At 50.6% G+C, this 22,397-nt stretch overlaps 31 non-coding genes across 31 annotated transcripts; 16 read left to right on the top strand and 15 right to left on the bottom strand.

Annotated features, from left to right (window-relative positions):
* The first annotated feature begins 531 nt into the window (after positions 1–531).
* TRNAA-AGC (transfer RNA alanine (anticodon AGC)) lies at positions 532–604 on the top strand. The gene has a single exon. It is a non-coding gene; the product is annotated as a tRNA-Ala (tRNA).
* Positions 605–1,204: 600 nt separating this feature from the next.
* Positions 1,205–1,277, bottom strand: TRNAR-CCU (transfer RNA arginine (anticodon CCU)). Its single transcript has one exon. It is a non-coding gene; the product is annotated as a tRNA-Arg (tRNA).
* A 694-nt stretch (positions 1,278–1,971) lies between these two features.
* On the top strand, positions 1,972–2,044 carry TRNAA-AGC (transfer RNA alanine (anticodon AGC)). Its single transcript has one exon. It is a non-coding gene; the product is annotated as a tRNA-Ala (tRNA).
* Positions 2,045–2,644: 600 nt separating this feature from the next.
* Positions 2,645–2,717, bottom strand: TRNAR-CCU (transfer RNA arginine (anticodon CCU)). Its single transcript has one exon. It is a non-coding gene; the product is annotated as a tRNA-Arg (tRNA).
* Positions 2,718–3,411: 694 nt separating this feature from the next.
* TRNAA-AGC (transfer RNA alanine (anticodon AGC)) lies at positions 3,412–3,484 on the top strand. The gene has a single exon. It is a non-coding gene; the product is annotated as a tRNA-Ala (tRNA).
* Positions 3,485–4,084: 600 nt separating this feature from the next.
* On the bottom strand, positions 4,085–4,157 carry TRNAR-CCU (transfer RNA arginine (anticodon CCU)). The gene has a single exon. It is a non-coding gene; the product is annotated as a tRNA-Arg (tRNA).
* A 694-nt stretch (positions 4,158–4,851) lies between these two features.
* TRNAA-AGC (transfer RNA alanine (anticodon AGC)) lies at positions 4,852–4,924 on the top strand. The gene has a single exon. It is a non-coding gene; the product is annotated as a tRNA-Ala (tRNA).
* Positions 4,925–5,524: 600 nt separating this feature from the next.
* Positions 5,525–5,597, bottom strand: TRNAR-CCU (transfer RNA arginine (anticodon CCU)). Its single transcript has one exon. It is a non-coding gene; the product is annotated as a tRNA-Arg (tRNA).
* A 694-nt stretch (positions 5,598–6,291) lies between these two features.
* TRNAA-AGC (transfer RNA alanine (anticodon AGC)) lies at positions 6,292–6,364 on the top strand. The gene has a single exon. It is a non-coding gene; the product is annotated as a tRNA-Ala (tRNA).
* Positions 6,365–6,964: 600 nt separating this feature from the next.
* On the bottom strand, positions 6,965–7,037 carry TRNAR-CCU (transfer RNA arginine (anticodon CCU)). The gene has a single exon. It is a non-coding gene; the product is annotated as a tRNA-Arg (tRNA).
* Positions 7,038–7,731: 694 nt separating this feature from the next.
* TRNAA-AGC (transfer RNA alanine (anticodon AGC)) lies at positions 7,732–7,804 on the top strand. The gene has a single exon. It is a non-coding gene; the product is annotated as a tRNA-Ala (tRNA).
* A 600-nt stretch (positions 7,805–8,404) lies between these two features.
* TRNAR-CCU (transfer RNA arginine (anticodon CCU)) lies at positions 8,405–8,477 on the bottom strand. Its single transcript has one exon. It is a non-coding gene; the product is annotated as a tRNA-Arg (tRNA).
* A 694-nt stretch (positions 8,478–9,171) lies between these two features.
* Positions 9,172–9,244, top strand: TRNAA-AGC (transfer RNA alanine (anticodon AGC)). Its single transcript has one exon. It is a non-coding gene; the product is annotated as a tRNA-Ala (tRNA).
* A 600-nt stretch (positions 9,245–9,844) lies between these two features.
* TRNAR-CCU (transfer RNA arginine (anticodon CCU)) lies at positions 9,845–9,917 on the bottom strand. Its single transcript has one exon. It is a non-coding gene; the product is annotated as a tRNA-Arg (tRNA).
* Positions 9,918–10,611: 694 nt separating this feature from the next.
* On the top strand, positions 10,612–10,684 carry TRNAA-AGC (transfer RNA alanine (anticodon AGC)). The gene has a single exon. It is a non-coding gene; the product is annotated as a tRNA-Ala (tRNA).
* A 600-nt stretch (positions 10,685–11,284) lies between these two features.
* TRNAR-CCU (transfer RNA arginine (anticodon CCU)) lies at positions 11,285–11,357 on the bottom strand. Its single transcript has one exon. It is a non-coding gene; the product is annotated as a tRNA-Arg (tRNA).
* A 694-nt stretch (positions 11,358–12,051) lies between these two features.
* TRNAA-AGC (transfer RNA alanine (anticodon AGC)) lies at positions 12,052–12,124 on the top strand. Its single transcript has one exon. It is a non-coding gene; the product is annotated as a tRNA-Ala (tRNA).
* Positions 12,125–12,724: 600 nt separating this feature from the next.
* Positions 12,725–12,797, bottom strand: TRNAR-CCU (transfer RNA arginine (anticodon CCU)). The gene has a single exon. It is a non-coding gene; the product is annotated as a tRNA-Arg (tRNA).
* A 694-nt stretch (positions 12,798–13,491) lies between these two features.
* TRNAA-AGC (transfer RNA alanine (anticodon AGC)) lies at positions 13,492–13,564 on the top strand. Its single transcript has one exon. It is a non-coding gene; the product is annotated as a tRNA-Ala (tRNA).
* A 600-nt stretch (positions 13,565–14,164) lies between these two features.
* On the bottom strand, positions 14,165–14,237 carry TRNAR-CCU (transfer RNA arginine (anticodon CCU)). The gene has a single exon. It is a non-coding gene; the product is annotated as a tRNA-Arg (tRNA).
* Positions 14,238–14,931: 694 nt separating this feature from the next.
* TRNAA-AGC (transfer RNA alanine (anticodon AGC)) lies at positions 14,932–15,004 on the top strand. Its single transcript has one exon. It is a non-coding gene; the product is annotated as a tRNA-Ala (tRNA).
* A 600-nt stretch (positions 15,005–15,604) lies between these two features.
* Positions 15,605–15,677, bottom strand: TRNAR-CCU (transfer RNA arginine (anticodon CCU)). The gene has a single exon. It is a non-coding gene; the product is annotated as a tRNA-Arg (tRNA).
* A 694-nt stretch (positions 15,678–16,371) lies between these two features.
* TRNAA-AGC (transfer RNA alanine (anticodon AGC)) lies at positions 16,372–16,444 on the top strand. The gene has a single exon. It is a non-coding gene; the product is annotated as a tRNA-Ala (tRNA).
* A 600-nt stretch (positions 16,445–17,044) lies between these two features.
* Positions 17,045–17,117, bottom strand: TRNAR-CCU (transfer RNA arginine (anticodon CCU)). Its single transcript has one exon. It is a non-coding gene; the product is annotated as a tRNA-Arg (tRNA).
* A 694-nt stretch (positions 17,118–17,811) lies between these two features.
* TRNAA-AGC (transfer RNA alanine (anticodon AGC)) lies at positions 17,812–17,884 on the top strand. Its single transcript has one exon. It is a non-coding gene; the product is annotated as a tRNA-Ala (tRNA).
* A 600-nt stretch (positions 17,885–18,484) lies between these two features.
* Positions 18,485–18,557, bottom strand: TRNAR-CCU (transfer RNA arginine (anticodon CCU)). Its single transcript has one exon. It is a non-coding gene; the product is annotated as a tRNA-Arg (tRNA).
* A 694-nt stretch (positions 18,558–19,251) lies between these two features.
* On the top strand, positions 19,252–19,324 carry TRNAA-AGC (transfer RNA alanine (anticodon AGC)). The gene has a single exon. It is a non-coding gene; the product is annotated as a tRNA-Ala (tRNA).
* Positions 19,325–19,924: 600 nt separating this feature from the next.
* On the bottom strand, positions 19,925–19,997 carry TRNAR-CCU (transfer RNA arginine (anticodon CCU)). Its single transcript has one exon. It is a non-coding gene; the product is annotated as a tRNA-Arg (tRNA).
* A 694-nt stretch (positions 19,998–20,691) lies between these two features.
* TRNAA-AGC (transfer RNA alanine (anticodon AGC)) lies at positions 20,692–20,764 on the top strand. Its single transcript has one exon. It is a non-coding gene; the product is annotated as a tRNA-Ala (tRNA).
* Positions 20,765–21,364: 600 nt separating this feature from the next.
* Positions 21,365–21,437, bottom strand: TRNAR-CCU (transfer RNA arginine (anticodon CCU)). The gene has a single exon. It is a non-coding gene; the product is annotated as a tRNA-Arg (tRNA).
* A 694-nt stretch (positions 21,438–22,131) lies between these two features.
* Positions 22,132–22,204, top strand: TRNAA-AGC (transfer RNA alanine (anticodon AGC)). Its single transcript has one exon. It is a non-coding gene; the product is annotated as a tRNA-Ala (tRNA).
* Positions 22,205–22,397: the final 193 nt, after the last annotated feature.

Genomic DNA, 22,397 nt, shown 5'->3' with positions numbered 1-22,397 from the left:
TATGGGACACACGATGGAAAGTGGACTCAATTCCCAGACCTAACTCTTACCTGTTTGGTATTCTGACGCTCGATTGTAAAATATGGCCAGCTGGTAAAAATGACAAAGGGCACTCCAGCGCTGGTCCTTTGGCTGCAGGCGGCGTGTCAGCGGCCTAAAACAGCAAGAAATAGCGAGAGAAATAAAGTGAGAAGCAAGCACCTTTTCAATTGGGCTCTCGGGTCTATGGGACTGGCGTGCAGCCTCTTGATCACAAGCGCAGGTCCAGCGTGAAAGGGCGTGGGAGTGGAGTCACTCTGCTATTAATACCTGGTTGGCCAATCCTCGTTGCAATGGATGGCCATCTGCAGCTTTACTTGTAGCTCCACTGAAGGTATTTTGTTTTGGGCAAAGGGGTGAGATTGTGATTTCCTCTGCGGCAGATGAAGAGAAAGGGCTTTATGCACTACAGGTCCCTGGACAGCCAAGCAAGTGTGAGCCGGAGACTGTGCTTCAGCTCTGAAGCAGTGTATCGAGAGCCTTCGAGGAGGAGGGGAATTAGCTCAGATGGTAGAGCGCTCGCTTAGCATGCGAGAGGTAGCGGGATCGATGCCCGCATTCTCCAGCAAGACGCTTTTTCTTCATTTTCACTATTTTATTCAAAACTCGCCAATCGTCGCAAATAAAGTCATGTGCTCGCTTCTGTTTTTTTTACTATCATCCTAAAAGTCTTCCGTCCACTTTCTGCTATCCCAAAGAGTCATCCGCGCGAGGGCCGGCAACAGGCGTGATACTGTGCAACAGGCGCATTGCATGGCATTGGTGACATATTCAGGAAATTCCACTTTGATGCCACCCAGGGCTGTTAACCTTTTATTTCATTTCAATACGATGCTTCGAATAATTGGTTCAAAGTGCGCAGCCTTTGCTCTTTTATTTCGTTTTCATCGGAGCAGGTCGGAGCTGGCAGAAGAGTGAGCCCTGTCTGCAGGAGCTCTGATTCCAGAAAGCATATTTTCCCTGTCTTTCTTACCACTCATCTGTGTCTCTTCGCTGACATGAGGCGTTGCTACACTCTGCAGTCTCCCGGCATTTAAAGTCTGCTACCAGCAGAGCACGTTCTGGACTTCACAGCGCCCAGCAAAGTACTAGCCTGCGCCCACCCCCTACTACCGCAAAAACCTTTTGCATGCTTTGGCAGAAGTGTGAACAAAATGCCACGAACCACCCCAGATGGGACTCGAACCCACAATCCCTGGCTTAGGAGGCCAGTGCCTTATCCATTAGGCCACTGGGGCCACTCGACAGAGAAGGGGAAAGTTCTTTCTTTTCCTCTTCTCTCACTGGAGTCACGGGTACTGGCCCACTGAAAAGGGCAAGTTGGCTCACGTCCAAAGCTGCAGTGTCCCAGCACACGCGGGCAAAAGGCACCTGCTTGCACTCGGCTGGACACTTCCGCTTTATGGGACACACGATGGAAAGTGGACTCAATTCCCAGACCTAACTCTTACCTGTTTGGTATTCTGACGCTCGATTGTAAAATATGGCCAGCTGGTAAAAATGACAAAGGGCACTCCAGCGCTGGTCCTTTGGCTGCAGGCGGCGTGTCAGCGGCCTAAAACAGCAAGAAATAGCGAGAGAAATAAAGTGAGAAGCAAGCACCTTTTCAATTGGGCTCTCGGGTCTATGGGACTGGCGTGCAGCCTCTTGATCACAAGCGCAGGTCCAGCGTGAAAGGGCGTGGCAGTGGAGTCACTCTGCTATTAATACCTGGTTGGCCAATCCTCGTTGCAATGGATGGCCATCTGCAGCTTTACTTGTAGCTCCACTGAAGGTATTTTGTTTTGGGCAAAGGGGTGAGATTGTGATTTCCTCTGCCGCAGATGAAGAGAAAGGGCTTTATGCACTACAGGTCCCTGGACAGCCAAGCAAGTGTGAGCCGGAGATTGTGCTTCAGCTCTGAAGCAGTGTATCGAGAGCCTTCGAGGAGGAGGGGAATTAGCTCAGATGGTAGAGCGCTCGCTTAGCATGCGAGAGGTAGCGGGATCGATGCCCGCATTCTCCAGCAAGACGCTTTTTCTTCATTTTCACTATTTTATTCAAAACTCGCCAATCGTCGCAAATAAAGTCATGTGCTCGCTTCTGTTTTTTTTACTATCATCCTAAAAGTCTTCCGTCCACTTTCTGCTATCCCAAAGAGTCATCCGCGCGAGGGCCGGCAACAGGCGTGATACTGTGCAACAGGCGCATTGCATGGCATTGGTGACATATTCAGGAAATTCCACTTTGATGCCACCCAGGGCTGTTAACCTTTTATTTCATTTCAATACGATGCTTCGAATAATTGGTTCAAAGTGCGCAGCCTTTGCTCTTTTATTTCGTTTTCATCGGAGCAGGTCGGAGCTGGCAGAAGAGTGAGCCCTGTCTGCAGGAGCTCTGATTCCAGAAAGCATATTTTCCCTGTCTTTCTTACCACTCATCTGTGTCTCTTCGCTGACATGAGGCGTTGCTACACTCTGCAGTCTCCCGGCATTTAAAGTCTGCTACCAGCAGAGCACGTTCTGGACTTCACAGCGCCCAGCAAAGTACTAGCCTGCGCCCACCCCCTACTACCGCAAAAACCTTTTGCATGCTTTGGCAGAAGTGTGAACAAAATGCCTCGAACCACCCCAGATGGGACTCGAACCCACAATCCCTGGCTTAGGAGGCCAGTGCCTTATCCATTAGGCCACTGGGGCCACTCGACAGAGAAGGGGAAAGTTCTTTCTTTTCCTCTTCTCTCACTGGAGTCACGGGTACTGGCCCACTGAAAAGGGCAAGTTGGCTCACGTCCAAAGCTGCAGTGTCCCAGCACACGCGGGCAAAAGGCACCTGCTTGCACTCGGCTGGACACTTCCGCTTTATGGGACACACGATGGAAAGTGGACTCAATTCCCAGACCTAACTCTTACCTGTTTGGTATTCTGACGCTCGATTGTAAAATATGGCCAGCTGGTAAAAATGACAAAGGGCACTCCAGCGCTGGTCCTTTGGCTGCAGGCGGCGTGTCAGCGGCCTAAAACAGCAAGAAATAGCGAGAGAAATAAAGTGAGAAGCAAGCACCTTTTCAATTGGGCTCTCGGGTCTATGGGACTGGCGTGCAGCCTCTTGATCACAAGCGCAGGTCCAGCGTGAAAGGGCGTGGCAGTGGAGTCACTCTGCTATTAATACCTGGTTGGCCAATCCTCGTTGCAATGGATGGCCATCTGCAGCTTTACTTGTAGCTCCACTGAAGGTATTTTGTTTTGGGCAAAGGGGTGAGATTGTGATTTCCTCTGCCGCAGATGAAGAGAAAGGGCTTTATGCACTACAGGTCCCTGGACAGCCAAGCAAGTGTGAGCCGGAGATTGTGCTTCAGCTCTGAAGCAGTGTATCGAGAGCCTTCGAGGAGGAGGGGAATTAGCTCAGATGGTAGAGCGCTCGCTTAGCATGCGAGAGGTAGCGGGATCGATGCCCGCATTCTCCAGCAAGACGCTTTTTCTTCATTTTCACTATTTTATTCAAAACTCGCCAATCGTCGCAAATAAAGTCATGTGCTCGCTTCTGTTTTTTTTACTATCATCCTAAAAGTCTTCCGTCCACTTTCTGCTATCCCAAAGAGTCACCCGCGCGAGGGCCGGCAACAGGCGTGATACTGTGCAACAGGCGCATTGCATGGCATTGGTGACATATTCAGGAAATTCCACTTTGATGCCACCCAGGGCTGTTAACCTTTTATTTCATTTCAATACGATGCTTCGAATAATTGGTTCAAAGTGCGCAGCCTTTGCTCTTTTATTTCGTTTTCATCGGAGCAGGTCGGAGCTGGCAGAAGAGTGAGCCCTGTCTGCAGGAGCTCTGATTCCAGAAAGCATATTTTCCCTGTCTTTCTTACCACTCATCTGTGTCTCTTCGCTGACATGAGGCGTTGCTACACTCTGCAGTCTCCCGGCATTTAAAGTCTGCTACCAGCAGAGCACGTTCTGGACTTCACAGCGCCCAGCAAAGTACTAGCCTGCGCCCACCCCCTACTACCTCAAAAACCTTTTGCATGCTTTGGCAGAAGTGTGAACAAAATGCCACGAACCACCCCAGATGGGACTCGAACCCACAATCCCTGGCTTAGGAGGCCAGTGCCTTATCCATTAGGCCACTGGGGCAACTCGACAGAGAAGGGGAAAGTTCTTTCTTTTCCTCTTCTCTCACTGGAGTCACGGGTACTGGCCCACTGAAAAGGGCAAGTTGGCTCACGTCCAAAGCTGCAGTGTCCCAGCACACGCGGGCAAGAGGCACCTGCTTGCACTCGGCTGGACACTTCCGCTTTATGGGACACACGATGGAAAGTGGACTCAATTCCCAGACCTAACTCTTACCTGTTTGGTATTCTGACGCTCGATTGTAAAATATGGCCAGCTGGTAAAAATGACAAAGGGCACTCCAGCGCTGGTCCTTTGGCTGCAGGCGGCGTGTCAGCGGCCTAAAACAGCAAGAAATAGCGAGAGAAATAAAGTGAGAAGCAAGCACCTTTTCAATTGGGCTCTCGGGTCTATGGGACTGGCGTGCAGCCTCTTGATCACAAGCGCAGGTCCAGCGTGAAAGGGCGTGGGAGTGGAGTCACTCTGCTATTAATACCTGGTTGGCCAATCCTCGTTGCAATGGATGGCCATCTGCAGCTTTACTTGTAGCTCCACTGAAGGTATTTTGTTTTGGGCAAAGGGGTGAGATTGTGATTTCCTCTGCGGCAGATGAAGAGAAAGGGCTTTATGCACTACAGGTCCCTGGACAGCCAAGCAAGTGTGAGCCGGAGACTGTGCTTCAGCTCTGAAGCAGTGTATCGAGAGCCTTCGAGGAGGAGGGGAATTAGCTCAGATGGTAGAGCGCTCGCTTAGCATGCGAGAGGTAGCGGGATCGATGCCCGCATTCTCCAGCAAGACGCTTTTTCTTCATTTTCACTATTTTATTCAAAACTCGCCAATCGTCGCAAATAAAGTCATGTGCTCGCTTCTGTTTTTTTTACTATCATCCTAAAAGTCTTCCGTCCACTTTCTGCTATCCCAAAGAGTCATCCGCGCGAGGGCCGGCAACAGGCGTGATACTGTGCAACAGGCGCATTGCATGGCATTGGTGACATATTCAGGAAATTCCACTTTGATGCCACCCAGGGCTGTTAACCTTTTATTTCATTTCAATACGATGCTTCGAATAATTGGTTCAAAGTGCGCAGCCTTTGCTCTTTTATTTCGTTTTCATCGGAGCAGGTCGGAGCTGGCAGAAGAGTGAGCCCTGTCTGCAGGAGCTCTGATTCCAGAAAGCATATTTTCCCTGTCTTTCTTACCACTCATCTGTGTCTCTTCGCTGACATGAGGCGTTGCTACACTCTGCAGTCTCCCGGCATTTAAAGTCTGCTACCAGCAGAGCACGTTCTGGACTTCACAGCGCCCAGCAAAGTACTAGCCTGCGCCCACCCCCTACTACCGCAAAAACCTTTTGCATGCTTTGGCAGAAGTGTGAACAAAATGCCTCGAACCACCCCAGATGGGACTCGAACCCACAATCCCTGGCTTAGGAGGCCAGTGCCTTATCCATTAGGCCACTGGGGCCACTCGACAGAGAAGGGGAAAGTTCTTTCTTTTCCTCTTCTCTCACTGGAGTCACGGGTACTGGCCCACTGAAAAGGGCAAGTTGGCTCACGTCCAAAGCTGCAGTGTCCCAGCACACGCGGGCAAAAGGCACCTGCTTGCACTCGGCTGGACACTTCCGCTTTATGGGACACACGATGGAAAGTGGACTCAATTCCCAGACCTAACTCTTACCTGTTTGGTATTCTGACGCTCGATTGTAAAATATGGCCAGCTGGTAAAAATGACAAAGGGCACTCCAGCGCTGGTCCTTTGGCTGCAGGCGGCGTGTCAGCGGCCTAAAACAGCAAGAAATAGCGAGAGAAATAAAGTGAGAAGCAAGCACCTTTTCAATTGGGCTCTCGGGTCTATGGGACTGGCGTGCAGCCTCTTGATCACAAGCGCAGGTCCAGCGTGAAAGGGCGTGGCAGTGGAGTCACTCTGCTATTAATACCTGGTTGGCCAATCCTCGTTGCAATGGATGGCCATCTGCAGCTTTACTTGTAGCTCCACTGAAGGTATTTTGTTTTGGGCAAAGGGGTGAGATTGTGATTTCCTCTGCCGCAGATGAAGAGAAAGGGCTTTATGCACTACAGGTCCCTGGACAGCCAAGCAAGTGTGAGCCGGAGATTGTGCTTCAGCTCTGAAGCAGTGTATCGAGAGCCTTCGAGGAGGAGGGGAATTAGCTCAGATGGTAGAGCGCTCGCTTAGCATGCGAGAGGTAGCGGGATCGATGCCCGCATTCTCCAGCAAGACGCTTTTTCTTCATTTTCACTATTTTATTCAAAACTCGCCAATCGTCGCAAATAAAGTCATGTGCTCGCTTCTGTTTTTTTTACTATCATCCTAAAAGTCTTCCGTCCACTTTCTGCTATCCCAAAGAGTCACCCGCGCGAGGGCCGGCAACAGGCGTGATACTGTGCAACAGGCGCATTGCATGGCATTGGTGACATATTCAGGAAATTCCACTTTGATGCCACCCAGGGCTGTTAACCTTTTATTTCATTTCAATACGATGCTTCGAATAATTGGTTCAAAGTGCGCAGCCTTTGCTCTTTTATTTCGTTTTCATCGGAGCAGGTCGGAGCTGGCAGAAGAGTGAGCCCTGTCTGCAGGAGCTCTGATTCCAGAAAGCATATTTTCCCTGTCTTTCTTACCACTCATCTGTGTCTCTTCGCTGACATGAGGCGTTGCTACACTCTGCAGTCTCCCGGCATTTAAAGTCTGCTACCAGCAGAGCACGTTCTGGACTTCACAGCGCCCAGCAAAGTACTAGCCTGCGCCCACCCCCTACTACCTCAAAAACCTTTTGCATGCTTTGGCAGAAGTGTGAACAAAATGCCACGAACCACCCCAGATGGGACTCGAACCCACAATCCCTGGCTTAGGAGGCCAGTGCCTTATCCATTAGGCCACTGGGGCAACTCGACAGAGAAGGGGAAAGTTCTTTCTTTTCCTCTTCTCTCACTGGAGTCACGGGTACTGGCCCACTGAAAAGGGCAAGTTGGCTCACGTCCAAAGCTGCAGTGTCCCAGCACACGCGGGCAAGAGGCACCTGCTTGCACTCGGCTGGACACTTCCGCTTTATGGGACACACGATGGAAAGTGGACTCAATTCCCAGACCTAACTCTTACCTGTTTGGTATTCTGACGCTCGATTGTAAAATATGGCCAGCTGGTAAAAATGACAAAGGGCACTCCAGCGCTGGTCCTTTGGCTGCAGGCGGCGTGTCAGCGGCCTAAAACAGCAAGAAATAGCGAGAGAAATAAAGTGAGAAGCAAGCACCTTTTCAATTGGGCTCTCGGGTCTATGGGACTGGCGTGCAGCCTCTTGATCACAAGCGCAGGTCCAGCGTGAAAGGGCGTGGGAGTGGAGTCACTCTGCTATTAATACCTGGTTGGCCAATCCTCGTTGCAATGGATGGCCATCTGCAGCTTTACTTGTAGCTCCACTGAAGGTATTTTGTTTTGGGCAAAGGGGTGAGATTGTGATTTCCTCTGCGGCAGATGAAGAGAAAGGGCTTTATGCACTACAGGTCCCTGGACAGCCAAGCAAGTGTGAGCCGGAGACTGTGCTTCAGCTCTGAAGCAGTGTATCGAGAGCCTTCGAGGAGGAGGGGAATTAGCTCAGATGGTAGAGCGCTCGCTTAGCATGCGAGAGGTAGCGGGATCGATGCCCGCATTCTCCAGCAAGACGCTTTTTCTTCATTTTCACTATTTTATTCAAAACTCGCCAATCGTCGCAAATAAAGTCATGTGCTCGCTTCTGTTTTTTTTACTATCATCCTAAAAGTCTTCCGTCCACTTTCTGCTATCCCAAAGAGTCATCCGCGCGAGGGCCGGCAACAGGCGTGATACTGTGCAACAGGCGCATTGCATGGCATTGGTGACATATTCAGGAAATTCCACTTTGATGCCACCCAGGGCTGTTAACCTTTTATTTCATTTCAATACGATGCTTCGAATAATTGGTTCAAAGTGCGCAGCCTTTGCTCTTTTATTTCGTTTTCATCGGAGCAGGTCGGAGCTGGCAGAAGAGTGAGCCCTGTCTGCAGGAGCTCTGATTCCAGAAAGCATATTTTCCCTGTCTTTCTTACCACTCATCTGTGTCTCTTCGCTGACATGAGGCGTTGCTACACTCTGCAGTCTCCCGGCATTTAAAGTCTGCTACCAGCAGAGCACGTTCTGGACTTCACAGCGCCCAGCAAAGTACTAGCCTGCGCCCACCCCCTACTACCGCAAAAACCTTTTGCATGCTTTGGCAGAAGTGTGAACAAAATGCCACGAACCACCCCAGATGGGACTCGAACCCACAATCCCTGGCTTAGGAGGCCAGTGCCTTATCCATTAGGCCACTGGGGCCACTCGACAGAGAAGGGGAAAGTTCTTTCTTTTCCTCTTCTCTCACTGGAGTCACGGGTACTGGCCCACTGAAAAGGGCAAGTTGGCTCACGTCCAAAGCTGCAGTGTCCCAGCACACGCGGGCAAAAGGCACCTGCTTGCACTCGGCTGGACACTTCCGCTTTATGGGACACACGATGGAAAGTGGACTCAATTCCCAGACCTAACTCTTACCTGTTTGGTATTCTGACGCTCGATTGTAAAATATGGCCAGCTGGTAAAAATGACAAAGGGCACTCCAGCGCTGGTCCTTTGGCTGCAGGCGGCGTGTCAGCGGCCTAAAACAGCAAGAAATAGCGAGAGAAATAAAGTGAGAAGCAAGCACCTTTTCAATTGGGCTCTCGGGTCTATGGGACTGGCGTGCAGCCTCTTGATCACAAGCGCAGGTCCAGCGTGAAAGGGCGTGGCAGTGGAGTCACTCTGCTATTAATACCTGGTTGGCCAATCCTCGTTGCAATGGATGGCCATCTGCAGCTTTACTTGTAGCTCCACTGAAGGTATTTTGTTTTGGGCAAAGGGGTGAGATTGTGATTTCCTCTGCCGCAGATGAAGAGAAAGGGCTTTATGCACTACAGGTCCCTGGACAGCCAAGCAAGTGTGAGCCGGAGATTGTGCTTCAGCTCTGAAGCAGTGTATCGAGAGCCTTCGAGGAGGAGGGGAATTAGCTCAGATGGTAGAGCGCTCGCTTAGCATGTGAGAGGTAGCGGGATCGATGCCCGCATTCTCCAGCAAGACGCTTTTTCTTCATTTTCACTATTTTATTCAAAACTCGCCAATCGTCGCAAATAAAGTCATGTGCTCGCTTCTGTTTTTTTTACTATCATCCTAAAAGTCTTCCGTCCACTTTCTGCTATCCCAAAGAGTCACCCGCGCGAGGGCCGGCAACAGGCGTGATACTGTGCAACAGGCGCATTGCATGGCATTGGTGACATATTCAGGAAATTCCACTTTGATGCCACCCAGGGCTGTTAACCTTTTATTTCATTTCAATACGATGCTTCGAATAATTGGTTCAAAGTGCGCAGCCTTTGCTCTTTTATTTCGTTTTCATCGGAGCAGGTCGGAGCTGGCAGAAGAGTGAGCCCTGTCTGCAGGAGCTCTGATTCCAGAAAGCATATTTTCCCTGTCTTTCTTACCACTCATCTGTGTCTCTTCGCTGACATGAGGCGTTGCTACACTCTGCAGTCTCCCGGCATTTAAAGTCTGCTACCAGCAGAGCACGTTCTGGACTTCACAGCGCCCAGCAAAGTACTAGCCTGCGCCCACCCCCTACTACCGCAAAAACCTTTTGCATGCTTTGGCAGAAGTGTGAACAAAATGCCACGAACCACCCCAGATGGGACTCGAACCCACAATCCCTGGCTTAGGAGGCCAGTGCCTTATCCATTAGGCCACTGGGGCCACTCGACAGAGAAGGGGAAAGTTCTTTCTTTTCCTCTTCTCTCACTGGAGTCACGGGTACTGGCCCACTGAAAAGGGCAAGTTGGCTCACGTCCAAAGCTGCAGTGTCCCAGCACACGCGGGCAAAAGGCACCTGCTTGCACTCGGCTGGACACTTCCGCTTTATGGGACACACGATGGAAAGTGGACTCAATTCCCAGACCTAACTCTTACCTGTTTGGTATTCTGACGCTCGATTGTAAAATATGGCCAGCTGGTAAAAATGACAAAGGGCACTCCAGCGCTGGTCCTTTGGCTGCAGGCGGCGTGTCAGCGGCCTAAAACAGCAAGAAATAGCGAGAGAAATAAAGTGAGAAGCAAGCACCTTTTCAATTGGGCTCTCGGGTCTATGGGACTGGCGTGCAGCCTCTTGATCACAAGCGCAGGTCCAGCGTGAAAGGGCGTGGGAGTGGAGTCACTCTGCTATTAATACCTGGTTGGCCAATCCTCGTTGCAATGGATGGCCATCTGCAGCTTTACTTGTAGCTCCACTGAAGGTATTTTGTTTTGGGCAAAGGGGTGAGATTGTGATTTCCTCTGCCGCAGATGAAGAGAAAGGGCTTTATGCACTACAGGTCCCTGGACAGCCAAGCAAGTGTGAGCCGGAGATTGTGCTTCAGCTCTGAAGCAGTGTATCGAGAGCCTTCGAGGAGGAGGGGAATTAGCTCAGATGGTAGAGCGCTCGCTTAGCATGCGAGAGGTAGCGGGATCGATGCCCGCATTCTCCAGCAAGACGCTTTTTCTTCATTTTCACTATTTTATTCAAAACTCGCCAATCGTCGCAAATAAAGTCATGTGCTCGCTTCTGTTTTTTTTACTATCATCCTAAAAGTCTTCCGTCCACTTTCTGCTATCCCAAAGAGTCATCCGCGCGAGGGCCGGCAACAGGCGTGATACTGTGCAACAGGCGCATTGCATGGCATTGGTGACATATTCAGGAAATTCCACTTTGATGCCACCCAGGGCTGTTAACCTTTTATTTCATTTCAATACGATGCTTCGAATAATTGGTTCAAAGTGCGCAGCCTTTGCTCTTTTATTTCGTTTTCATCGGAGCAGGTCGGAGCTGGCAGAAGAGTGAGCCCTGTCTGCAGGAGCTCTGATTCCAGAAAGCATATTTTCCCTGTCTTTCTTACCACTCATCTGTGTCTCTTCGCTGACATGAGGCGTTGCTACACTCTGCAGTCTCCCGGCATTTAAAGTCTGCTACCAGCAGAGCACGTTCTGGACTTCACAGCGCCCAGCAAAGTACTAGCCTGCGCCCACCCCCTACTACCGCAAAAACCTTTTGCATGCTTTGGCAGAAGTGTGAACAAAATGCCTCGAACCACCCCAGATGGGACTCGAACCCACAATCCCTGGCTTAGGAGGCCAGTGCCTTATCCATTAGGCCACTGGGGCCACTCGACAGAGAAGGGGAAAGTTCTTTCTTTTCCTCTTCTCTCACTGGAGTCACGGGTACTGGCCCACTGAAAAGGGCAAGTTGGCTCACGTCCAAAGCTGCAGTGTCCCAGCACACGCGGGCAAAAGGCACCTGCTTGCACTCGGCTGGACACTTCCGCTTTATGGGACACACGATGGAAAGTGGACTCAATTCCCAGACCTAACTCTTACCTGTTTGGTATTCTGACGCTCGATTGTAAAATATGGCCAGCTGGTAAAAATGACAAAGGGCACTCCAGCGCTGGTCCTTTGGCTGCAGGCGGCGTGTCAGCGGCCTAAAACAGCAAGAAATAGCGAGAGAAATAAAGTGAGAAGCAAGCACCTTTTCAATTGGGCTCTCGGGTCTATGGGACTGGCGTGCAGCCTCTTGATCACAAGCGCAGGTCCAGCGTGAAAGGGCGTGGCAGTGGAGTCACTCTGCTATTAATACCTGGTTGGCCAATCCTCGTTGCAATGGATGGCCATCTGCAGCTTTACTTGTAGCTCCACTGAAGGTATTTTGTTTTGGGCAAAGGGGTGAGATTGTGATTTCCTCTGCCGCAGATGAAGAGAAAGGGCTTTATGCACTACAGGTCCCTGGACAGCCAAGCAAGTGTGAGCCGGAGATTGTGCTTCAGCTCTGAAGCAGTGTATCGAGAGCCTTCGAGGAGGAGGGGAATTAGCTCAGATGGTAGAGCGCTCGCTTAGCATGCGAGAGGTAGCGGGATCGATGCCCGCATTCTCCAGCAAGACGCTTTTTCTTCATTTTCACTATTTTATTCAAAACTCGCCAATCGTCGCAAATAAAGTCATGTGCTCGCTTCTGTTTTTTTTACTATCATCCTAAAAGTCTTCCGTCCACTTTCTGCTATCCCAAAGAGTCACCCGCGCGAGGGCCGGCAACAGGCGTGATACTGTGCAACAGGCGCATTGCATGGCATTGGTGACATATTCAGGAAATTCCACTTTGATGCCACCCAGGGCTGTTAACCTTTTATTTCATTTCAATACGATGCTTCGAATAATTGGTTCAAAGTGCGCAGCCTTTGCTCTTTTATTTCGTTTTCATCGGAGCAGGTCGGAGCTGGCAGAAGAGTGAGCCCTGTCTGCAGGAGCTCTGATTCCAGAAAGCATATTTTCCCTGTCTTTCTTACCACTCATCTGTGTCTCTTCGCTGACATGAGGCGTTGCTACACTCTGCAGTCTCCCGGCATTTAAAGTCTGCTACCAGCAGAGCACGTTCTGGACTTCACAGCGCCCAGCAAAGTACTAGCCTGCGCCCACCCCCTACTACCTCAAAAACCTTTTGCATGCTTTGGCAGAAGTGTGAACAAAATGCCACGAACCACCCCAGATGGGACTCGAACCCACAATCCCTGGCTTAGGAGGCCAGTGCCTTATCCATTAGGCCACTGGGGCAACTCGACAGAGAAGGGGAAAGTTCTTTCTTTTCCTCTTCTCTCACTGGAGTCACGGGTACTGGCCCACTGAAAAGGGCAAGTTGGCTCACGTCCAAAGCTGCAGTGTCCCAGCACACGCGGGCAAGAGGCACCTGCTTGCACTCGGCTGGACACTTCCGCTTTATGGAACACAGTATGGAAAGTGGACTCAATTCCCAGACCTAACTCTTACCTGTTTGGTATTCTGACGCTCGATTGTAAAATATGGCCAGCTGGTAAAAATGACAAAGGGCACTCCAGCGCTGGTCCTTTGGCTGCAGGCGGCGTGTCAGCGGCCTAAAACAGCAAGAAATAGCGAGAGAAATAAAGTGAGAAGCAAGCACCTTTTCAATTGGGCTCTCGGGTCTATGGGACTGGCGTGCAGCCTCTTGATCACAAGCGCAGGTCCAGCGTGAAAGGGCGTGGGAGTGGAGTCACTCTGCTATTAATACCTGGTTGGCCAATCCTCGTTGCAATGGATGGCCATCTGCAGCTTTACTTGTAGCTCCACTGAAGGTATTTTGTTTTGGGCAAAGGGGTGAGATTGTGATTTCCTCTGCGGCAGATGAAGAGAAAGGGCTTTATGCACTACAGGTCCCTGGACAGCCAAGCAAGTGTGAGCCGGAGACTGTGCTTCAGCTCTGAAGCAGTGTATCGAGAGCCTTCGAGGAGGAGGGGAATTAGCTCAGATGGTAGAGCGCTCGCTTAGCATGCGAGAGGTAGCGGGATCGATGCCCGCATTCTCCAGCAAGACGCTTTTTCTTCATTTTCACTATTTTATTCAAAACTCGCCAATCGTCGCAAATAAAGTCATGTGCTCGCTTCTGTTTTTTTTACTATCATCCTAAAAGTCTTCCGTCCACTTTCTGCTATCCCAAAGAGTCATCCGCGCGAGGGCCGGCAACAGGCGTGATACTGTGCAACAGGCGCATTGCATGGCATTGGTGACATATTCAGGAAATTCCACTTTGATGCCACCCAGGGCTGTTAACCTTTTATTTCATTTCAATACGATGCTTCGAATAATTGGTTCAAAGTGCGCAGCCTTTGCTCTTTTATTTCGTTTTCATCGGAGCAGGTCGGAGCTGGCAGAAGAGTGAGCCCTGTCTGCAGGAGCTCTGATTCCAGAAAGCATATTTTCCCTGTCTTTCTTACCACTCATCTGTGTCTCTTCGCTGACATGAGGCGTTGCTACACTCTGCAGTCTCCCGGCATTTAAAGTCTGCTACCAGCAGAGCACGTTCTGGACTTCACAGCGCCCAGCAAAGTACTAGCCTGCGCCCACCCCCTACTACCGCAAAAACCTTTTGCATGCTTTGGCAGAAGTGTGAACAAAATGCCACGAACCACCCCAGATGGGACTCGAACCCACAATCCCTGGCTTAGGAGGCCAGTGCCTTATCCATTAGGCCACTGGGGCCACTCGACAGAGAAGGGGAAAGTTCTTTCTTTTCCTCTTCTCTCACTGGAGTCACGGGTACTGGCCCACTGAAAAGGGCAAGTTGGCTCACGTCCAAAGCTGCAGTGTCCCAGCACACGCGGGCAAAAGGCACCTGCTTGCACTCGGCTGGACACTTCCGCTTTATGGGACACACGATGGAAAGTGGACTCAATTCCCAGACCTAACTCTTACCTGTTTGGTATTCTGACGCTCGATTGTAAAATATGGCCAGCTGGTAAAAATGACAAAGGGCACTCCAGCGCTGGTCCTTTGGCTGCAGGCGGCGTGTCAGCGGCCTAAAACAGCAAGAAATAGCGAGAGAAATAAAGTGAGAAGCAAGCACCTTTTCAATTGGGCTCTCGGGTCTATGGGACTGGCGTGCAGCCTCTTGATCACAAGCGCAGGTCCAGCGTGAAAGGGCGTGGCAGTGGAGTCACTCTGCTATTAATACCTGGTTGGCCAATCCTCGTTGCAATGGATGGCCATCTGCAGCTTTACTTGTAGCTCCACTGAAGGTATTTTGTTTTGGGCAAAGGGGTGAGATTGTGATTTCCTCTGCCGCAGATGAAGAGAAAGGGCTTTATGCACTACAGGTCCCTGGACAGCCAAGCAAGTGTGAGCCGGAGATTGTGCTTCAGCTCTGAAGCAGTGTATCGAGAGCCTTCGAGGAGGAGGGGAATTAGCTCAGATGGTAGAGCGCTCGCTTAGCATGTGAGAGGTAGCGGGATCGATGCCCGCATTCTCCAGCAAGACGCTTTTTCTTCATTTTCACTATTTTATTCAAAACTCGCCAATCGTCGCAAATAAAGTCATGTGCTCGCTTCTGTTTTTTTTACTATCATCCTAAAAGTCTTCCGTCCACTTTCTGCTATCCCAAAGAGTCACCCGCGCGAGGGCCGGCAACAGGCGTGATACTGTGCAACAGGCGCATTGCATGGCATTGGTGACATATTCAGGAAATTCCACTTTGATGCCACCCAGGGCTGTTAACCTTTTATTTCATTTCAATACGATGCTTCGAATAATTGGTTCAAAGTGCGCAGCCTTTGCTCTTTTATTTCGTTTTCATCGGAGCAGGTCGGAGCTGGCAGAAGAGTGAGCCCTGTCTGCAGGAGCTCTGATTCCAGAAAGCATATTTTCCCTGTCTTTCTTACCACTCATCTGTGTCTCTTCGCTGACATGAGGCGTTGCTACACTCTGCAGTCTCCCGGCATTTAAAGTCTGCTACCAGCAGAGCACGTTCTGGACTTCACAGCGCCCAGCAAAGTACTAGCCTGCGCCCACCCCCTACTACCGCAAAAACCTTTTGCATGCTTTGGCAGAAGTGTGAACAAAATGCCACGAACCACCCCAGATGGGACTCGAACCCACAATCCCTGGCTTAGGAGGCCAGTGCCTTATCCATTAGGCCACTGGGGCCACTCGACAGAGAAGGGGAAAGTTCTTTCTTTTCCTCTTCTCTCACTGGAGTCACGGGTACTGGCCCACTGAAAAGGGCAAGTTGGCTCACGTCCAAAGCTGCAGTGTCCCAGCACACGCGGGCAAAAGGCACCTGCTTGCACTCGGCTGGACACTTCCGCTTTATGGGACACACGATGGAAAGTGGACTCAATTCCCAGACCTAACTCTTACCTGTTTGGTATTCTGACGCTCGATTGTAAAATATGGCCAGCTGGTAAAAATGACAAAGGGCACTCCAGCGCTGGTCCTTTGGCTGCAGGCGGCGTGTCAGCGGCCTAAAACAGCAAGAAATAGCGAGAGAAATAAAGTGAGAAGCAAGCACCTTTTCAATTGGGCTCTCGGGTCTATGGGACTGGCGTGCAGCCTCTTGATCACAAGCGCAGGTCCAGCGTGAAAGGGCGTGGGAGTGGAGTCACTCTGCTATTAATACCTGGTTGGCCAATCCTCGTTGCAATGGATGGCCATCTGCAGCTTTACTTGTAGCTCCACTGAAGGTATTTTGTTTTGGGCAAAGGGGTGAGATTGTGATTTCCTCTGCCGCAGATGAAGAGAAAGGGCTTTATGCACTACAGGTCCCTGGACAGCCAAGCAAGTGTGAGCCGGAGATTGTGCTTCAGCTCTGAAGCAGTGTATCGAGAGCCTTCGAGGAGGAGGGGAATTAGCTCAGATGGTAGAGCGCTCGCTTAGCATGCGAGAGGTAGCGGGATCGATGCCCGCATTCTCCAGCAAGACGCTTTTTCTTCATTTTCACTATTTTATTCAAAACTCGCCAATCGTCGCAAATAAAGTCATGTGCTCGCTTCTGTTTTTTTTACTATCATCCTAAAAGTCTTCCGTCCACTTTCTGCTATCCCAAAGAGTCATCCGCGCGAGGGCCGGCAACAGGCGTGATACTGTGCAACAGGCGCATTGCATGGCATTGGTGACATATTCAGGAAATTCCACTTTGATGCCACCCAGGGCTGTTAACCTTTTATTTCATTTCAATACGATGCTTCGAATAATTGGTTCAAAGTGCGCAGCCTTTGCTCTTTTATTTCGTTTTCATCGGAGCAGGTCGGAGCTGGCAGAAGAGTGAGCCCTGTCTGCAGGAGCTCTGATTCCAGAAAGCATATTTTCCCTGTCTTTCTTACCACTCATCTGTGTCTCTTCGCTGACATGAGGCGTTGCTACACTCTGCAGTCTCCCGGCATTTAAAGTCTGCTACCAGCAGAGCACGTTCTGGACTTCACAGCGCCCAGCAAAGTACTAGCCTGCGCCCACCCCCTACTACCGCAAAAACCTTTTGCATGCTTTGGCAGAAGTGTGAACAAAATGCCTCGAACCACCCCAGATGGGACTCGAACCCACAATCCCTGGCTTAGGAGGCCAGTGCCTTATCCATTAGGCCACTGGGGCCACTCGACAGAGAAGGGGAAAGTTCTTTCTTTTCCTCTTCTCTCACTGGAGTCACGGGTACTGGCCCACTGAAAAGGGCAAGTTGGCTCACGTCCAAAGCTGCAGTGTCCCAGCACACGCGGGCAAAAGGCACCTGCTTGCACTCGGCTGGACACTTCCGCTTTATGGGACACACGATGGAAAGTGGACTCAATTCCCAGACCTAACTCTTACCTGTTTGGTATTCTGACGCTCGATTGTAAAATATGGCCAGCTGGTAAAAATGACAAAGGGCACTCCAGCGCTGGTCCTTTGGCTGCAGGCGGCGTGTCAGCGGCCTAAAACAGCAAGAAATAGCGAGAGAAATAAAGTGAGAAGCAAGCACCTTTTCAATTGGGCTCTCGGGTCTATGGGACTGGCGTGCAGCCTCTTGATCACAAGCGCAGGTCCAGCGTGAAAGGGCGTGGCAGTGGAGTCACTCTGCTATTAATACCTGGTTGGCCAATCCTCGTTGCAATGGATGGCCATCTGCAGCTTTACTTGTAGCTCCACTGAAGGTATTTTGTTTTGGGCAAAGGGGTGAGATTGTGATTTCCTCTGCCGCAGATGAAGAGAAAGGGCTTTATGCACTACAGGTCCCTGGACAGCCAAGCAAGTGTGAGCCGGAGATTGTGCTTCAGCTCTGAAGCAGTGTATCGAGAGCCTTCGAGGAGGAGGGGAATTAGCTCAGATGGTAGAGCGCTCGCTTAGCATGCGAGAGGTAGCGGGATCGATGCCCGCATTCTCCAGCAAGACGCTTTTTCTTCATTTTCACTATTTTATTCAAAACTCGCCAATCGTCGCAAATAAAGTCATGTGCTCGCTTCTGTTTTTTTTACTATCATCCTAAAAGTCTTCCGTCCACTTTCTGCTATCCCAAAGAGTCACCCGCGCGAGGGCCGGCAACAGGCGTGATACTGTGCAACAGGCGCATTGCATGGCATTGGTGACATATTCAGGAAATTCCACTTTGATGCCACCCAGGGCTGTTAACCTTTTATTTCATTTCAATACGATGCTTCGAATAATTGGTTCAAAGTGCGCAGCCTTTGCTCTTTTATTTCGTTTTCATCGGAGCAGGTCGGAGCTGGCAGAAGAGTGAGCCCTGTCTGCAGGAGCTCTGATTCCAGAAAGCATATTTTCCCTGTCTTTCTTACCACTCATCTGTGTCTCTTCGCTGACATGAGGCGTTGCTACACTCTGCAGTCTCCCGGCATTTAAAGTCTGCTACCAGCAGAGCACGTTCTGGACTTCACAGCGCCCAGCAAAGTACTAGCCTGCGCCCACCCCCTACTACCTCAAAAACCTTTTGCATGCTTTGGCAGAAGTGTGAACAAAATGCCACGAACCACCCCAGATGGGACTCGAACCCACAATCCCTGGCTTAGGAGGCCAGTGCCTTATCCATTAGGCCACTGGGGCAACTCGACAGAGAAGGGGAAAGTTCTTTCTTTTCCTCTTCTCTCACTGGAGTCACGGGTACTGGCCCACTGAAAAGGGCAAGTTGGCTCACGTCCAAAGCTGCAGTGTCCCAGCACACGCGGGCAAGAGGCACCTGCTTGCACTCGGCTGGACACTTCCGCTTTATGGAACACAGTATGGAAAGTGGACTCAATTCCCAGACCTAACTCTTACCTGTTTGGTATTCTGACGCTCGATTGTAAAATATGGCCAGCTGGTAAAAATGACAAAGGGCACTCCAGCGCTGGTCCTTTGGCTGCAGGCGGCGTGTCAGCGGCCTAAAACAGCAAGAAATAGCGAGAGAAATAAAGTGAGAAGCAAGCACCTTTTCAATTGGGCTCTCGGGTCTATGGGACTGGCGTGCAGCCTCTTGATCACAAGCGCAGGTCCAGCGTGAAAGGGCGTGGGAGTGGAGTCACTCTGCTATTAATACCTGGTTGGCCAATCCTCGTTGCAATGGATGGCCATCTGCAGCTTTACTTGTAGCTCCACTGAAGGTATTTTGTTTTGGGCAAAGGGGTGAGATTGTGATTTCCTCTGCGGCAGATGAAGAGAAAGGGCTTTATGCACTACAGGTCCCTGGACAGCCAAGCAAGTGTGAGCCGGAGACTGTGCTTCAGCTCTGAAGCAGTGTATCGAGAGCCTTCGAGGAGGAGGGGAATTAGCTCAGATGGTAGAGCGCTCGCTTAGCATGCGAGAGGTAGCGGGATCGATGCCCGCATTCTCCAGCAAGACGCTTTTTCTTCATTTTCACTATTTTATTCAAAACTCGCCAATCGTCGCAAATAAAGTCATGTGCTCGCTTCTGTTTTTTTTACTATCATCCTAAAAGTCTTCCGTCCACTTTCTGCTATCCCAAAGAGTCATCCGCGCGAGGGCCGGCAACAGGCGTGATACTGTGCAACAGGCGCATTGCATGGCATTGGTGACATATTCAGGAAATTCCACTTTGATGCCACCCAGGGCTGTTAACCTTTTATTTCATTTCAATACGATGCTTCGAATAATTGGTTCAAAGTGCGCAGCCTTTGCTCTTTTATTTCGTTTTCATCGGAGCAGGTCGGAGCTGGCAGAAGAGTGAGCCCTGTCTGCAGGAGCTCTGATTCCAGAAAGCATATTTTCCCTGTCTTTCTTACCACTCATCTGTGTCTCTTCGCTGACATGAGGCGTTGCTACACTCTGCAGTCTCCCGGCATTTAAAGTCTGCTACCAGCAGAGCACGTTCTGGACTTCACAGCGCCCAGCAAAGTACTAGCCTGCGCCCACCCCCTACTACCGCAAAAACCTTTTGCATGCTTTGGCAGAAGTGTGAACAAAATGCCACGAACCACCCCAGATGGGACTCGAACCCACAATCCCTGGCTTAGGAGGCCAGTGCCTTATCCATTAGGCCACTGGGGCCACTCGACAGAGAAGGGGAAAGTTCTTTCTTTTCCTCTTCTCTCACTGGAGTCACGGGTACTGGCCCACTGAAAAGGGCAAGTTGGCTCACGTCCAAAGCTGCAGTGTCCCAGCACACGCGGGCAAAAGGCACCTGCTTGCACTCGGCTGGACACTTCCGCTTTATGGGACACACGATGGAAAGTGGACTCAATTCCCAGACCTAACTCTTACCTGTTTGGTATTCTGACGCTCGATTGTAAAATATGGCCAGCTGGTAAAAATGACAAAGGGCACTCCAGCGCTGGTCCTTTGGCTGCAGGCGGCGTGTCAGCGGCCTAAAACAGCAAGAAATAGCGAGAGAAATAAAGTGAGAAGCAAGCACCTTTTCAATTGGGCTCTCGGGTCTATGGGACTGGCGTGCAGCCTCTTGATCACAAGCGCAGGTCCAGCGTGAAAGGGCGTGGCAGTGGAGTCACTCTGCTATTAATACCTGGTTGGCCAATCCTCGTTGCAATGGATGGCCATCTGCAGCTTTACTTGTAGCTCCACTGAAGGTATTTTGTTTTGGGCAAAGGGGTGAGATTGTGATTTCCTCTGCCGCAGATGAAGAGAAAGGGCTTTATGCACTACAGGTCCCTGGACAGCCAAGCAAGTGTGAGCCGGAGATTGTGCTTCAGCTCTGAAGCAGTGTATCGAGAGCCTTCGAGGAGGAGGGGAATTAGCTCAGATGGTAGAGCGCTCGCTTAGCATGTGAGAGGTAGCGGGATCGATGCCCGCATTCTCCAGCAAGACGCTTTTTCTTCATTTTCACTATTTTATTCAAAACTCGCCAATCGTCGCAAATAAAGTCATGTGCTCGCTTCTGTTTTTTTTACTATCATCCTAAAAGTCTTCCGTCCACTTTCTGCTATCCCAAAGAGTCACCCGCGCGAGGGCCGGCAACAGGCGTGATACTGTGCAACAGGCGCATTGCATGGCATTGGTGACATATTCAGGAAATTCCACTTTGATGCCACCCAGGGCTGTTAACCTTTTATTTCATTTCAATACGATGCTTCGAATAATTGGTTCAAAGTGCGCAGCCTTTGCTCTTTTATTTCGTTTTCATCGGAGCAGGTCGGAGCTGGCAGAAGAGTGAGCCCTGTCTGCAGGAGCTCTGATTCCAGAAAGCATATTTTCCCTGTCTTTCTTACCACTCATCTGTGTCTCTTCGCTGACATGAGGCGTTGCTACACTCTGCAGTCTCCCGGCATTTAAAGTCTGCTACCAGCAGAGCACGTTCTGGACTTCACAGCGCCCAGCAAAGTACTAGCCTGCGCCCACCCCCTACTACCGCAAAAACCTTTTGCATGCTTTGGCAGAAGTGTGAACAAAATGCCACGAACCACCCCAGATGGGACTCGAACCCACAATCCCTGGCTTAGGAGGCCAGTGCCTTATCCATTAGGCCACTGGGGCCACTCGACAGAGAAGGGGAAAGTTCTTTCTTTTCCTCTTCTCTCACTGGAGTCACGGGTACTGGCCCACTGAAAAGGGCAAGTTGGCTCACGTCCAAAGCTGCAGTGTCCCAGCACACGCGGGCAAAAGGCACCTGCTTGCACTCGGCTGGACACTTCCGCTTTATGGGACACACGATGGAAAGTGGACTCAATTCCCAGACCTAACTCTTACCTGTTTGGTATTCTGACGCTCGATTGTAAAATATGGCCAGCTGGTAAAAATGACAAAGGGCACTCCAGCGCTGGTCCTTTGGCTGCAGGCGGCGTGTCAGCGGCCTAAAACAGCAAGAAATAGCGAGAGAAATAAAGTGAGAAGCAAGCACCTTTTCAATTGGGCTCTCGGGTCTATGGGACTGGCGTGCAGCCTCTTGATCACAAGCGCAGGTCCAGCGTGAAAGGGCGTGGGAGTGGAGTCACTCTGCTATTAATACCTGGTTGGCCAATCCTCGTTGCAATGGATGGCCATCTGCAGCTTTACTTGTAGCTCCACTGAAGGTATTTTGTTTTGGGCAAAGGGGTGAGATTGTGATTTCCTCTGCGGCAGATGAAGAGAAAGGGCTTTATGCACTACAGGTCCCTGGACAGCCAAGCAAGTGTGAGCCGGAGACTGTGCTTCAGCTCTGAAGCAGTGTATCGAGAGCCTTCGAGGAGGAGGGGAATTAGCTCAGATGGTAGAGCGCTCGCTTAGCATGCGAGAGGTAGCGGGATCGATGCCCGCATTCTCCAGCAAGACGCTTTTTCTTCATTTTCACTATTTTATTCAAAACTCGCCAATCGTCGCAAATAAAGTCATGTGCTCGCTTCTGTTTTTTTTACTATCATCCTAAAAGTCTTCCGTCCACTTTCTGCTATCCCAAAGAGTCATCCGCGCGAGGGCCGGCAACAGGCGTGATACTGTGCAACAGGCGCATTGCATGGC

The sequence above is a fragment of the Ambystoma mexicanum genome, chromosome 5q (genome assembly GCF_040938575.1).
Source record: "Ambystoma mexicanum isolate Mex_15411 chromosome 5q, UKY_AmexF1_1, whole genome shotgun sequence".
NCBI classification, from domain to species: Eukaryota; Metazoa; Chordata; class Amphibia; order Caudata; family Ambystomatidae; genus Ambystoma; species Ambystoma mexicanum.
This window is presented reverse-complemented; position numbering and strand designations above follow the sequence as displayed.